The 14,900-nt window shown below is 39.2% G+C and overlaps 1 protein-coding gene across 3 annotated transcripts in view; it reads left to right on the top strand.

Annotated features, from left to right (window-relative positions):
• LOC143146770 (uncharacterized) overlaps window positions 1-14,900 on the top strand; it is a 272,791-nt gene that overhangs the window by 30,987 nt on the left and 226,904 nt on the right. Inside the window, exon 1 of one of the 3 annotated variants that reach the window (XM_076311387.1) lies at window positions 8,402-8,689. The exons of 1 other annotated variant lie outside the window; for it this stretch is intronic. The gene's annotated coding sequence lies outside the window, so the exon portion shown is untranslated. Of the gene's footprint in view, window positions 1-8,401; window positions 8,726-14,900 lie in introns of those variants that run through there. One more of the 3 variants, XM_076311381.1, reaches the window with a different exon arrangement.

The raw sequence follows: 14,900 nt of genomic DNA, 5'->3' as shown, positions 1-14,900 counted from the left end.
GAAAAATTTAATTTCAAACTAGAGGGATTTTTATTAAATGTTCATAAAGAAGCTTCGATCGAGATTACGAAATTTTATTTATCGATGTTTATGAAAGTTTGATTTCTTTCGACGATTTCGCACGGAAATTGCAACAACACCAAAAAGCATTAAACATAGTTGAAGCTAGTATATATATATATATATATATATATGTATTGTATATATAAATATACAAAAAATTGCATTCTGAGCTACCAATAACACAAAAACAAATTTACACATTCCGAAACAAAATTATGTCTACCATCGAATAATCCCAATATCTAAATTCCATTCTCTAAAATTCTATCAGCCGATATTAACAAAAGTCCCATTTCCTTCGTTAATTTCCCACAAACTTTCTACCAAAACACGTAACTTTATTGACACATCTCCGAAATAAATATACCCAAAATAATACACGAAGCTTCTAACGAAACGCGCAATTCTTTCGATATTTCCCCGAAACAAATACACCCGAGAATACATTTGTAAATATACGTTTAATAAATATATACAACAGAGTACATTTATCGTCGAGCATCCTAATATCCGGGCTCAGTGTACGTTGCGTAACACGGCCTCGAAAGGTTGCACGGAGAAATCCAAATTACCTTCTGGGACCGTCACCGGTCGTGGATCGCGCGGAATTAAAACAGGAGCACCCTGTATGCACGTAGCCGCGGTCTCGTCGAAAGTTCAGAGGCACGAGAGCACCACCGAAATGTCCCGCGCCAGAAACCAGAGTGTAAAGTGCAAAGTGCACGGCACGCAGAGGGAAAGAAAGAAGAGAGACACACCGTGAGGGAGGAACACGGGAGAGGATCAGGCCGGGACGCATCGCGCAAAGGGAGAAGTTCATCTGTCATTGACTCGCTCTGCACTTCATCGTTCGCGGGCCGCGCTGAAAGCGTTCGTTGTACTCCGGGCGCAGTGCCTTTCGGAATAGATTGACGCTCTCCAGAACCTGGCCCACCGGTTGAAAAACCCGAACGGGGCACGCCGATGGTGATTTTCTATCGCGGGTCACGTTAATAATCGCTCGTGAGTTTCGTGGCTGTCTTAATGGTTCGAGGAAGGAGAGTACGGCCGGGACAGTGTTTCTCAAGCTTTTCTTCCAAGCGACCGATCCGAGCAACTAGCGACACGACCCCTCGACGAGTCGTTCTCTATGAAAGGTGCTCGGTCGAGTTTGTATTCTACCGAGAACCGTATACTGAGAGTACTTCGTGTACGTGCACCGGTATTATACAAAATGAAATGTTAATTTATGAAAGAAATTCTACATACATTATGCATACATATGTCTTAAAGTATTAGCATACACAGGTCTAACGATAAGTTATATTTTATCGACGCAAATGAGCCCGCGAATCGTGCACCGAGGTGTCAAATAGTGGATTACCGGGATTTGCAGTTATCGACGGCACTCGACCGATACTGGCTAAAAATTAAGTGGAATTAAAATCGGATTCACGGTGTATTGGTTTCCAGTCGTGTCGGTTCGCCGACGAAATTTTCCGTTCGCTAAATTTCGTAGATTGGATATTATAGTATTATGAAGTTATTCTCGATGACGATATATTTAGCTACACATTTTACGTACTGTATTTAGATTCTTATACGTATAGTTGTCTACAAATAGATTTCCACTCGTCGAGTAATCCTAGTATATATATGTATTATACAAATATACAAATGTACAAAAAATTGCATTCTGAGCTACCAATAACACAAAAACAAATTTACACATTCCGAAACAAAATTATGTCTACCATCGAATAATCCCAATATCTAAATTCCATTCCAGTGGAGGTAATAAAACTGTTCAATAAAGATACTAATGATAATATGACAACAGTAACGATATTCGGTAACACGTACCAGCAGAAAAACGATCGGTCGACGCGAGAATTATCAAGAAAATTAAACGAGACCGCCCAGTCGCATCGGTCCGGTGCGATGGCCCGCGAAGAAATCCACGCGGTTCATCAGCGGCAGAGAGGTTAGGTTCGACAACGATGTTTTTGCCGGAGCCCTCGCGCTCGTGACTCTTTTTTAACCGGTAGTCGGAGATTTCAAGTTACACTGCTTGCGTTTCTGGGGAGCGGATCGAGGGAATTTTTTTGCATTCTTCGAAGCAAGAAGTACGGTGTACCGAGCGAAGGATCGAACTTCTTTTAGATACTTCCTACGGAATCTGAATCTTTTCTTGGCTGGGTATCTTGCACGTATCTTCTCCGTTGCTTTGTAAACGAAGTTATCCCTTTTCTGGAATTTTTCATCTCGTAATGCAACTTTTGAAGAATGAAAAATTTATCGTCGATTCTTTTTATATTACCATTGTTAACTTTACAATTTATAACTTCACAATGCAACTTTTGAAGAATGAAAACTTTATCGTCGATTCTTTTTATATTACCATTGTTAACTTTACAATTTATAACTTCACAATGCAATTTTTGAAGAATGAAAACTTTAAATTTGATTCTTTTTATATTACCATTGTTAACTTTACAATTTATAAGAAAATTGCACGTATCTTCTCTGTTGCCTTATAAACGAAATTATCGCTTTTGGGGGATTTTTGACTTTGTAATGGAACTTTTGAAGAATGAAAACTTTATCGTCGATTCTTTTTATATTACCATTGTTAACTTTACAATTTATATGAAACTTGCACGTATCTTCTCTATTACTTTGTAAACGAAGTTATCGCTTTTGTGGAATTTTTGTCTTCGTAATGCAACTTTTCAAGAATGAAAATTTTATCATTGATTCTTTTTATATTACCATTGTTAACTTTACAATTTATAAGAAACTTGCACGAATCTTCTCTGTTGCTTTATAAACAAAGTTATCCCTTTTGTGGAATTTTTGACCTCGTAATGCAGCTTTTGAAGAATGAAAACTTTAAATTTGATTCTTTTTATATTACCATTGTTAACTTTACAATTTAGAAGAAAATTGCTTAGTTTTTCTAATTAAATTTTATCAAACCGTGAAATCTACCGATTATTCGCCGCGAGAAACAAGTTGTTTTTTCCCCGAGTCTCTTGTTTATAGTGCGCATTACGAAAGTTCTAATCTCGGGAACCGAGGTGTGATTCCACGTTTCGAAACCCTTCGGTATTTGCTCCTTCGAGGGAAACTTCTTCGAGAATATCCTATTTGCATACCTGATAGTTTCGCTAATTGGTAACGAATATTTTCACGGGCACAAAATAGTCAAAATAGTCAGAGGAAATCAATGACCGCTATACATCCGTAGAAATAATTTTTACTAATTTTATTCGCGTGTACAATATTACAATAACCCAACGAATATTTTCATACACAGAAAACGTAAAACTGTGTGAGAAAATCAATGGGCTGTACACAGCGGTAGAATTTATATTAGCTAATTTGAACCGCATTTACAATGTTACAACAATCTTACAAATATTTTCCAATTAGTAAATTAACGTAAGAAAGTCAACACGGCCCTTGCACATCGACCGAAATAATATTTGTTAATTTTACTCGTATCCACGACAGTAACGACAATTCGAATATTTCTCACGCGAGAAGTGAAATAAAATTTTCTTCGATACCCAGTGGTAAATTTATCAACGTTTACAATGTTGTTCTCCTCGTTACTTTCGGTACACTTGGTAGACGAGTCTGTGGCTACGGTAGTTGGCAAGATGCGGCGCGAAATTTCGCCTAAACGCTAATGCGGGTAACAGGCGGCGGGTTTCGTGAGGTTCAGCGGCCAATGGACTTGCCAAACGTAGCGTGGTTTCGTGTCTCGGTTAGGGATACGTTGGCGCGGATGTATTTGGTTTTGAGCGTACCCACACGTGCTATAATGCACGCCGTATGCCGATAGCCGGTCGAGATAAAGTACTAGGAAACGAGCGTGCATAGGCAGAACCGACGCGCAACAACCGCCGTCGTGCATCGCGATCGCCATAACGTATCGGTTGTTTCAAAGTTCCCCGGGATCCGTACACGGTATTGCCATACTCGTTCCACGCGGAGCCGACCGCTCGTTTCGCGTTCCGGGAACAACTACGAACGCTCCGCGAAAAAGTTCACGGAACTGTGATCCCTTGAAATTCGAAACCTTCGAAATTTCGGCGCGGGGAAAACGGGAAACGATCAACGTTGTTCGCGCTTTGGAATTTATGTAGATACTTTTCTCGACGGAGATCTCGATAACGGAATATATATATATGTATGTATGTGAAATGAAACACGATTTTTTCAGTGTACGAACATTTTATCAAATTATGTATCTATAGAGAGGGAGGGAAAGAGAGAAAAATGTATAATTTATATAGAGGGAAAAAGAAAGAAATGTATAATATCTATAGAGAGGTAAATATATATATTAACTTATATTTCAATATTATTGGGTTGTTCGGAAAGTCATCTTGTTTTCCAAAATGGAGAATGTGTAATTTGATAAAATGTTTGTACACTTTGAAACAATCGTGTTTCATTTTCACCAAAGAAACGAAATGACTTTCCGAATAACATTGTAGAGTATATATATAAAGTATATAGTGTATTTGCATGTATGCTTATATTTATTTATTTCATACTTATTTTATTCTTGTTCTCAAGATGATCGCAAATATATGTAAGAGACACGGAGATTTTTCTACAGTGTACAGACTTCCTCTGTTAAATTATCCCCCAAGAATATTTATCCCAATTTTGGTAACTTCCGTAGAACGGTACGGGCTGACCTATGACGAAAAATAAAAATTGAACGCGTCGAATTACAACGGAGGACTCTAGTTACCCCCTCCAGTGTCACAAAAACCTCATTTTGATCACGTTTTCCCGCTACGGGTGACGAAACCGGGCGGGCGAAATTGGTACGAAAATAGCGCGATATTTTGCACCGAGCGAAAATGTTTTTTCCGCGTGGTTGGCGACGAGAGGGAGGGGGTCAAGTTAGCGAAGGTGGCCAGGTCGACACAGTTTCGCGAAAGAGTCACCTCCCGTTGGTACGGACGCGCTAACTCGAAACCAGTCCGCTCGCCTCCCACGCGAACCTCCCGTGTGCGTGCGTGAGTGCGTGAGTGAGTGCGCGCGTGAGTGCGTGCGTGCGCGCGTGCGTGCGTACTGTACGTACGTACGTGGCCACGTGCGTGCTGATACGGGTCTCTTGCACACGCCCACCCCGGCTACGTGACACGGATCACCGCGCGGGCTCTGTGTACGAGGGCCTCATACATATTCATTCGCATATGCGTTCCGTGTAATCTACTTAACGTGGCCGCGACACGTACGCCCGGCGTTCGCCGTCCGCGGGCGTTCAATTTGTAACGTAGACGGATATTTGTATTATCGGCCGGTAATGGAGGGAGAAGGAGTGACCGAGGGGAGAGGTGTATATTATTTATATATACATACATATATACATACGTGTATATATTTAGAGGGAAAGAGAGAGATTTAATTTGTATAGAAGGAGAAGGAAATATATGTAGTATATATATAGAGAGATGTATCTATGTAATATATATAGCGGGATAGAGATGTATTTGTATATAATATAGGGAAGAGAGAGAGAGAGAAGTGTATAATATGCATAGAGTGAAAGAGAGAGAAATGTGTAGTATGTATAGACAGGGAGAGAGAGAGAAATGTCTAATATATAGAGAGGGAGAGAGAGAGAGAGACATGTATGATATGTATAGAGAGAGAGAGAGAGAAAAATGTGTAATATGTATAGACAGAGAGAGAAAGAGACATGTGTAATATGTATAGAGAGGGAGAGAGGGAGAGAAATGTATAATATGTATAGGAAGGGAGAGAGAGAAAGAATGTGTAATATATATGGAGAGGAAGGGAGAGAGAAATGTATAATATCTATAGAGAGGGAGAGAAAGAGAGAAAAATGTATAATATATGTAGAGAGGAAAAGAAAGAAATGTATAATATGTATGGAGAGGGAAAGAAAGAGAGGGAAAGAAATATATAATATATACAGAGGGAAAAAGATTGAAATCTACAGAGAGGGAGAGAAATATATAATATATATAGAGGGAAAGAGAGAGAAATCTACAGAGAGAGAGAGAAATATATAATATATACAGAAGGAAAGAGAGAGAAATATATAATATATACAGAAGGAAAGAGAGAGAAATATATAATATATACAGAAGGAAAGAGAGAGAAATATATAATATATACAGCAGGAAAGAGAGAGAAATCTATAGAGAGGGAGAGAAATATATAATATATACAGAGAGAAAGAGAGATACATATATAATATATATGGTTGAATAAAATATCTACAATGTACATAGAGGGATGGAAAGATTCTATAGGAAGAGAGAGATATATAACGTGTATAGAGGGAGAGAGTGAAAGATGGTAGGAGAGGGAGGTAGGGAATATATGTATACTAGGGATATCGGGTGCCCCGTAGTTTCTCGATCGACTCTCCCAGGCCCCGTCGTCGGCATAATTTCATTTCGTTCGATTTCCTCGAGCGTGAAAGCCCTTTTACCGGGCTCCGGGAAAGGCGGCAAAACGAGGAAAGGAACGGTTCCCCCTTGTTCCAATCTGAACGCAACCACGTCCGGGGGACCACGGTTGAACGCGACGCGCGCGGAGCGGTTTACAGCGGTCTCGGGGCACGTCGCGATGATGTCATCGGGACGTTGGTTCCTCGACGAAATGAAAGCGAAATTTCGTCGAGATTTTATTTCCTCGAGCGCCGCCAACGCGACCAACGAACAATTGCCTCGTTATTCGCGTTTTTGGGTCGGTCTAAGAATATTCCTTGGAGAACCACAATTAGTTGTAACGTTTGAAGATTTTCTTTTTTTTTATTATTCTTTCCTTCTTACCAGGACGATCGTTTCATCGATAATCTTCTCCTCGTTCATTGATCGAAATTAAATAACCTCTCTCCGTGATCTTCTTCCAAGTAATGAAAATTTGTTCGTATAATATATTGTTTGTTAACGAAAGGCTAGTGTCCCGTATCTACGAAACGGTATCGGAGTTAAAAGTACCACAATTGATCAATTGTAATCATTCTCGATTTTATTGTTCGTAATTTTTATACAAATAGCGTTGTTTACCTTTTATAAACAGTATAAACTCGTCTAATTTAATATCGATGCGGATAAATGGGTTCAAGGTGGTTCGCAAATGGCCACACGAGCTAAGCTCGACGGAAGCAATCTTCCCGCAAAAGATACAAAAGAGTTACAAAATCGCTCAGTTACTAGCCTCGGCTTCGTGTATACTTTTAAGCGTCCCATTAACTTCACCTCGGTGGTTATTAACGGCAGTGGTTATAATATAAGGGGAAGGGACGTGACACGAATCGAATATTATTAAAAATATTTTCCAATATTATCTCATCAATTTCGTGACGTGGAAAATTATTATTATTTTTTTTTTTTTCAAACTTGGCTCCAATTGGCGTTTATTTCGGGATTCGGTGTATTGGCTACGATCGAGGATAATTTAATCGATTTTAAAGCGAACTTTAAATTCAGTTATTTGCGAATAACCTCGAAACTGTATCCAACAATTTAGAGAATTACGCATTAGAAGCCTGAACTGCAAAAATTATTTTTCCAATTTGTCGTTCGTTCTTAACTGTAAAATTTACATTTTACTGTTAATATTTTAACATATATTACTCACCTATATTAAATAAATTTTAATACTTAACATATTAAAAATACTGTTAATATTTTACTAAATATCCCAAAATATAATTTCCGGAATCACATAGTTCCCTAGCAATCGATTTCGTCGATTCCATCTTTCAGTTTCTCGTTTTCCATACTTGAAAATAAATTGCGAAATTGCTGGAGAATTAATTTTTCCAAATATCCCAAAATATAATTTCCGAAATCGTGTCGTCTTTCATAGTCGATTCGATCTTTCGGTTTCACGTTTTGCGTTCTTGCAAATAAATAGAGAAATTGCTAGAGCACGTTCGATAATACGCGGTTCGTTCCCCGTTCGAAACGGATCGGAGATCGGTGCTAGTCTGTCGGAGTAATCGCGACCTCGGGGTAACGCGCGCCGGGATAGAGTCGTAAGCGCGAGTGGATTAGCGAGAGTAGCGTGGGTGGAGCGCGGCGATAGCGGGCCAGAGGCTTGTTAGCGCGAACGCACCCTGGGGAGTTGGTCGTGTCGCGCGTGTACGTCTAAATATAAAGTCGGCGGAAGAGGCGCGAGAGAGTCGCGGATCCCCGGCGAGCGGTGTGTAACCACCTAGTCAAAACACGCTGTTGTGTCGCTTCGCGAGAGTCGAGTCGCGGCCGCGGTCTCAGTTCGCCGAGTGCCACGCGGATTCCGCGCGTGAACCGCTCCCGACCAGTATTCGCCTTACCAACGTCTTCCCGCGTTCAAGTTTTCCCGCCGAGTTTCCATATCTCCTCGTCGCAGATCCGTCGAACTCGCGATACTTCCAGTCCGAGAATTGACCGCGCGGTGCGCGTGCGCGTGTGCGTGCCGTGGAAACGAAAACCGAGGAGACCACTCGCGAGTCGAGACGTGTTTACCGATCAGCTGGCCGAATCCGTGGATACGTGCGCGGTGTTGTTCGTTAGATCGCGCGCCAAAACAGTGCGTAGCCACGGTGTAGCGATGGGATCGAGACTTATTCGAGATTGTTGATACGATTGATATTTCTACGGTGAGGAGATTTTCGAAGGATTCCAGATTTATTTAGGTACGCGGTTGAGACGCGTTTGACAATATTGGAATTCTTATTTTTGAAATTGATACTTTTGTAGCGAAGAGTGTGTAGGTTTTCGAAAGATTCGAGATTCGTCGAGGTACGTGGTTGAAATGTGTTTGACAATGTTGGTATCGTTATTTTTGAAATTGATACTTTTGTAGCGAAGAGTGTGTAGGTTTTCGAAAGATTCGAGATTCGTCGAAGTACGTGGTTGAAATGTGTTTGACAATGTTGGTATCGTTACTTTTGAAATTGATACTTTTGTAGCGAAGAGTGTGTAGATTTTCGAAGAAAGATTCGAGATTCATCGAGGTAACGGTTGAAACGCGTTTGACAATGTTGGTACCGTTATTTTTTAAATGAAATTGATACTTTTGTAGCGAAGAGTGTGTAGGTTTTCGAAAGATTCGAGATTCGTTGAGGTACGTGGTTGAAATGTGTTTGACAATGTTGGTATCGTTACTTTTGAAATTGATACTTTTGTAGCGAAGAGTGTGTAGATTTTCGAAAGATTCGAGATTCGTCGAGGTACGTGGTTAAAATGTGTTTGACAATGTTGGTATCGTTACTTTTGAAATTGATACTTTTGTAGCGAAAAGTGTGTAGGTTTTCGAAAAAAGATTCGAGATTCGTCGAGGTAACGGTTGGAACGCGTTTGACAATGTTGGTACCGTTATTTTTGAAATGAAACTAATACTTTTGTAGCGAAGAGTGTGTAGATTTTCAAAGAAAGATTTGAGGTTTGTCGAGGTATGCGGTTGAGACGCGTTTGACATTGTTGGTACCGTTACTTTTGAAATTGATACTTTTGTAGCGAAGAGTGTGTAGGTTTTCGAAAGATTCGAGATTCGTCGAGGTACGTGGTTGAAATGTGTTTGACAATGTTGGCATCATTACGTTTGAAATTGATACTTTTGTAGCGAAGAGTGTGTAGATTTTCAAAGAAAGATTCGAGGTTCGTTGAGATATGCAGTTGAGATGCGTTTGACAATGTTGGTACCGTTACTTTTGAAATTGATATTTTTGTAACGCAGAGTGTGTAGATTTTCGAAAAAAGATTTGAAATTTGTCGAGGTAACGGTTGAAACGCATTTGACAATGTTGGTACCGTTATTTTTTAAATGAAATTGATACTTTTGTAGCGAAGAGTGTATAGATTTTCGAAAGATTTGAAATTTGTCGAAATACGCGGTTGAAACGCGTTTGACAATGTTGGTACGATTGTTTTTGAAATTGTTACGTTTGTAACGAGGAGTGTACAATGTTTTCGGAAGATTTGAGAGTTATCTGGAATTTGTCACTCGGTAGAAATAACGGAAGGGACAGTGACGTTCGAGGAACGGTCTAAATGTTGAACATAATGATTATTGTTTATTCGTGGAGGAAGATATACTATCAAGTGCGGTAAATTTTATAGAAAGGTTAGCGTTTAAATAAAACTATCTGGAAATTGTTTATAGATACATTGATAAATATACGCGAGGCTCTTAAAAGTTCTTGAAATTAAAATTTCACGAGTTAAGAAATTTGGGTTAAGAAACTCACGCGACGAATACGACAGAAACAGCGATGATACTGAAACAATAATCTTTAATTTTGCATCGATTCGACGTAATAATTTCTCCCACCGATTCGCTCACAGAGTCGACATCGCGTTTGATCGATAACGATAGCCTCCCTTAAAGCACCTCGTCTATCACCCTCGTAAAATTGTTATCATCGGAACTAGTACCAGGTGGCTCGACACGTGTTTTCTCTCGTTTCGAATTCCTCTCGTTCACTTTCCAGGCGCGGTTAATTCGAACGAGGAACTCTTACAAAATCGAATTACAAAATCGAGATTCGATTTTGTAAGGATACTACGTTCGAATAAAAAGTTCGTTTGCAAAATATCCCACGCTAAAAACAATCTAGAGACTCCTCGACTCTAATTCCGTAATCATTTCCCGTTCGAGTTAACATTTATTGTACCTTCCAATTAACGTAACATTTCGGAGAACTGATCCAAAATACTCAATCGTCCCGTTGGGTATTTAATAAAATTTCAAGAACATTGCACGTGTTACGAAACATCACAAATATTATAAATGAACACTCGATCGTCCGGTATTTAAAATTGCAAAAACCTTGCACGCGTTACGAAACATCGCAAATATTATAAATGAACACTCGATCGTCCGGTATTTAAAATTTCAGAAACCTTGCACGTGTTACGAAACATCGCAAATATTATAAATGAACACTCGATCGTCCGGTATTTAAAATTTCAGAAACATTGCACGCGTTACGAAACATCACAAATATTATAAATGATCACTCGATCGTCCGGTATTTAAAATTTCAAGAACCTTACACGCGTTACGAAACATTACAAATATTATAAATGAACACTCGATCGTCCGTTCGAACATCACGAATCCCAATTTTTCCATACATATATATCTATATATAATACACACATCGTCGTCGTTGGAGTCTCGATAATGCTCGAGCGTGTATCGATGTTACGCGAAACGTCTAGCACGCCTCGATCGGTTACTTATTTCGATGCATGTTCGATAGGTCGGCTCGCTCGTACGAACGATGCGTATCGGTATCAACGAGTCGTGTCGTCGGATCGATCCCATCGCTAGACCAACGTATAAATATATACGGGGATCGTTTCGAACCGCGGCTGGAAACGAGGCTAAGTCGCGACGATTTTACGACGACCTTGGCTCCAAGAGGGGAGTTCCTCGCCGAAAACAGCTAGGAGGGAACGACGCGGGAGGACCGCGCGCTATTTTCGAGCGGGAATCGAGTCCCGCGGTTCGTTTTCGTTCGCGTGATTGTTTCGTTTTCGCGCGTTTCGTCGTTCGAGAGTGAAATCGATTCGAACTCGGACACCGATCGAACAGATATTTCACAAAACGGTCCCCGTTGCTCGAAATCGCGTCTCGTATAAACGAAGCGTCTCGACGCTCGTGTTACGCGCGTTAATTAATTTATCGATAGGTATCCGTGGTTACCGCGTCTCTAATCTTTGGCTTCGTCCATGGTGGATAGAAGGAGGAGGAAGGAAGTCCCGCGGAAGCGATCGGCGTCGCACGTCGCGACGACCAGCGTCGGCCACCGAACAAAGGAACGATCGAGCGTGTTAAGGGCAATTATCGTTCCACGAGCGGTAATTAGAGGGGTGGCGCGATAAAAATCGGCCGACGTCGAGCCCGATCGAGATCCCTCCCAGCCGGTCCCCCGAGCGTAACGGTGTCGCGCGTAAACAGGTAGCTTCCTACCCGGTGTGGTGTATTCGGACCCTTTGGATTTATAGGAAACGCGTGCAAGTTATAAATACAGGGTGGGGAATTTATTTACCGTAGGTCCGTGTGATACGTGGGTCGAGTCAATTGTTTTCTTGATCCTTGTGACTTTAGATTTTTTAGAACGTGAGGGTTTGAAAGAAGTGGAATTTAAGGAAGTAGTATCGGACGATTATAATTGGATATTGAAGCTTCTGTTAAATTTGGAAAATTATATGTGATGTATTTGGACATTTTGGATTTGTAGGAAACGCGTCCAAGTTATAATACAGCAGTCAATTGATTTTTCGAAGCTTGTGACTTTAGTTTTTTTAGAACGTGAGGGTTTGAAAGAAGAAGAGTTGGAGGAAGTAGTATCAGATGATTATAATTGGATATTGAAGCTTCTGTTAAATTTGGTAAATTATATTTGATGTATTTGGACATTCTGGATTTGTAGGAAACGCGTCCAAGTTATAAATACAAGGTGGAGAATTTATTTACCGTAGGTCCGTGTGATACGTGAGTCGAGTCAATTGTTTTCTCGAACCTTGTGATTTTAGTTCTTTTAGAACGCGAGGGTTTGGAAGAAGAAGAGTTGGGGGAAGTAGTATCGGACGATTATAATTGGGTATTTGAGCTTTTGTTAAATTTGGTAAATTATATGCGGTGTATTCGTGTGTAAAGTGTTTTAATGTAACTCGATTATTCTTTCTCGCGAAGGTTAGAAAATCATGGAATTGAAAAAAGTAGTATCGGGCGATTATAATTGAACATTCAAGCTTCTGTTAAATTTGGTAAATTATATGTGATGTATTTGAATATTCTGAATTTGTAGGAAATAGGTGCAAGTTATAATACAGGGTGAAGAGTTTATTTACCGTAGGTCCGTGTGATACGTGGGTCGAGTCAATTGTTTTCTCGATCCTTGTGACTTTAGATTTTTTAGAACGCGAGGGTTTGGAAGAAGAAGAGTTGGGGGAAGTAGTATCGGACGATTATAATTGGGTATTTGAGCTTTTGTTAAATTTGGTAAATTATATGTGATGTATTTGGACATTCTGGATTTATAGAAAACGCGTCCAAATTATAGTACAGCGTGTTATAATACAGCAGTCAATTGTTTTCTTGAACCTTGTGACTTTAGATTTTTTAGAACGCGAGGGTTTGGAAGAAGAAGAGTTGGGGGAAGTAGTATCGGACGATTATAATTGGATATTGAAGCTTCTGTTAAATTTGGAAAATTATATGTGATGTATTTGGACATTTTGGATTTGTAGGAAACGCGTCCAAGTTATAATACAGGAGTCAATTGTTTTCTCGAACCTTGTGACTTTAGTTTTCTTAGGACGTGAAGGTTTGAAAGAAGAAGAGTTGGAGGAAGTAGTATCAGACGATTATAATTGGATATTGAAGCTTCTGTTAAATTTGGTAAATTATATTTGATGTATTTGGACATTTTGGATTTATAGAAAACGCGTCCAAATTATAGTACAAGTGGAGAATTTATTTACCGTAGGTCCGTGTGATACGTGAGTCGAGTCAATTGTTTTCTTGATCCTTGTGACTTTAGATTTTTAAAAACGTGAGGGTTTGAAAGAAGAGGAATTGAAATAAGTAGTATCGGACGATTATAATTGGACATTCAAGCTTTTGTTAAATTTACTAAATTATATTTCATGTATTCGTGTGTAAGGTGTTTTAATGTAACTCGATTATTCTTTCTCGCGAAAATTAGAAAATCATGGAATTGAAAACAGTAGTATCGGACGATTATAATTGAACATTTAATTTTTGTTAAATTTGGTAAATTATATTTGATGTATTCGAACATTCTAAATTTATAGAAAACACATCCAAATTATAGTACAGGGTGGAGAGTTTATTTACCATAAGTCCGTGTGATGTCTAAGTCGAGTCAATTCTTTTCTCGATCCTTGTGACTCAAGTTTTTTTTAGAACGTGAGAGTTGAAAAGAAGAGGAATTGAAATAAGTAGTATCGGAAGATTATAATTAAACATTCGAACTTCTGTTCCGTGAATTTTGTTTGACGTATTCGCGTGTAGAATGTTTCAATGCGATTCGATTATTCTTTTTCGCGAAGGTTAGAAAGTAATGAAATCGAAGGAAGCAGTATCGGACGATTGTAATTGGACATTTATGTATTTGTTCCGTAAATTATATTTGACGTATCCGATCCATATAACGTGTTTCAATGAGACTCGGTTATTCTTTCTCTCGATTCGCGTCACGCTTTGACGACACGTAGACATTTCACCAGACTCTCGCGTATTGGAAAGAAAGAGAATCGAAGGAAGTGGTATCGGATGATTATAATTGGACATTCGACCTTCTATTCCATAAATTACACATTTAACGTATTCGATTCGTATAACGTGTTTCAATGAGATTCGATTGTCCTTTCTCTCGATCCGCGTCACGGTTTGACGAGATTTTGAAATTTTCTCAAGCTCTCGCGTGTTAGAAAGTAATGGAAATGGGAGGAAATGGTATTGAACGATTATGATTGGACTTTCAACCTTCTGTTCCAAGAATTATAATTTATATACGTGTTTCGATGTGTAGCCTTCTGTTCCATGAATTTTATACGATCAGACTATCTAGAAAGTAATTGAAGGGAATTATATTTGTTAATTTATTTATGTTTATCAAAAGAACGAACGTACTTTAGTGTTTACCAATAAATTGATACACGTGGAAAGAAAAAATACATAAGAGAAAGGAGATACAGAAATAATAAAAAACATTCAGAATTTGACCATTAATGAAAGTTAATAGAAACTAGGAAGAAATCAGTAATTGTGCAATATTTGTTACGAACAGGACGTATTTTACAGATTTATTTTTTATTGTAACACTTACAATA

This window comes from Ptiloglossa arizonensis, chromosome 1 (assembly GCF_051014685.1).
Source record: "Ptiloglossa arizonensis isolate GNS036 chromosome 1, iyPtiAriz1_principal, whole genome shotgun sequence".
NCBI classification, from domain to species: domain Eukaryota; kingdom Metazoa; phylum Arthropoda; class Insecta; order Hymenoptera; family Colletidae; genus Ptiloglossa; species Ptiloglossa arizonensis.
The sequence above is the reverse complement of the archived record's forward strand: the minus strand, read 5'-3'. Positions and strand labels throughout refer to the sequence as shown.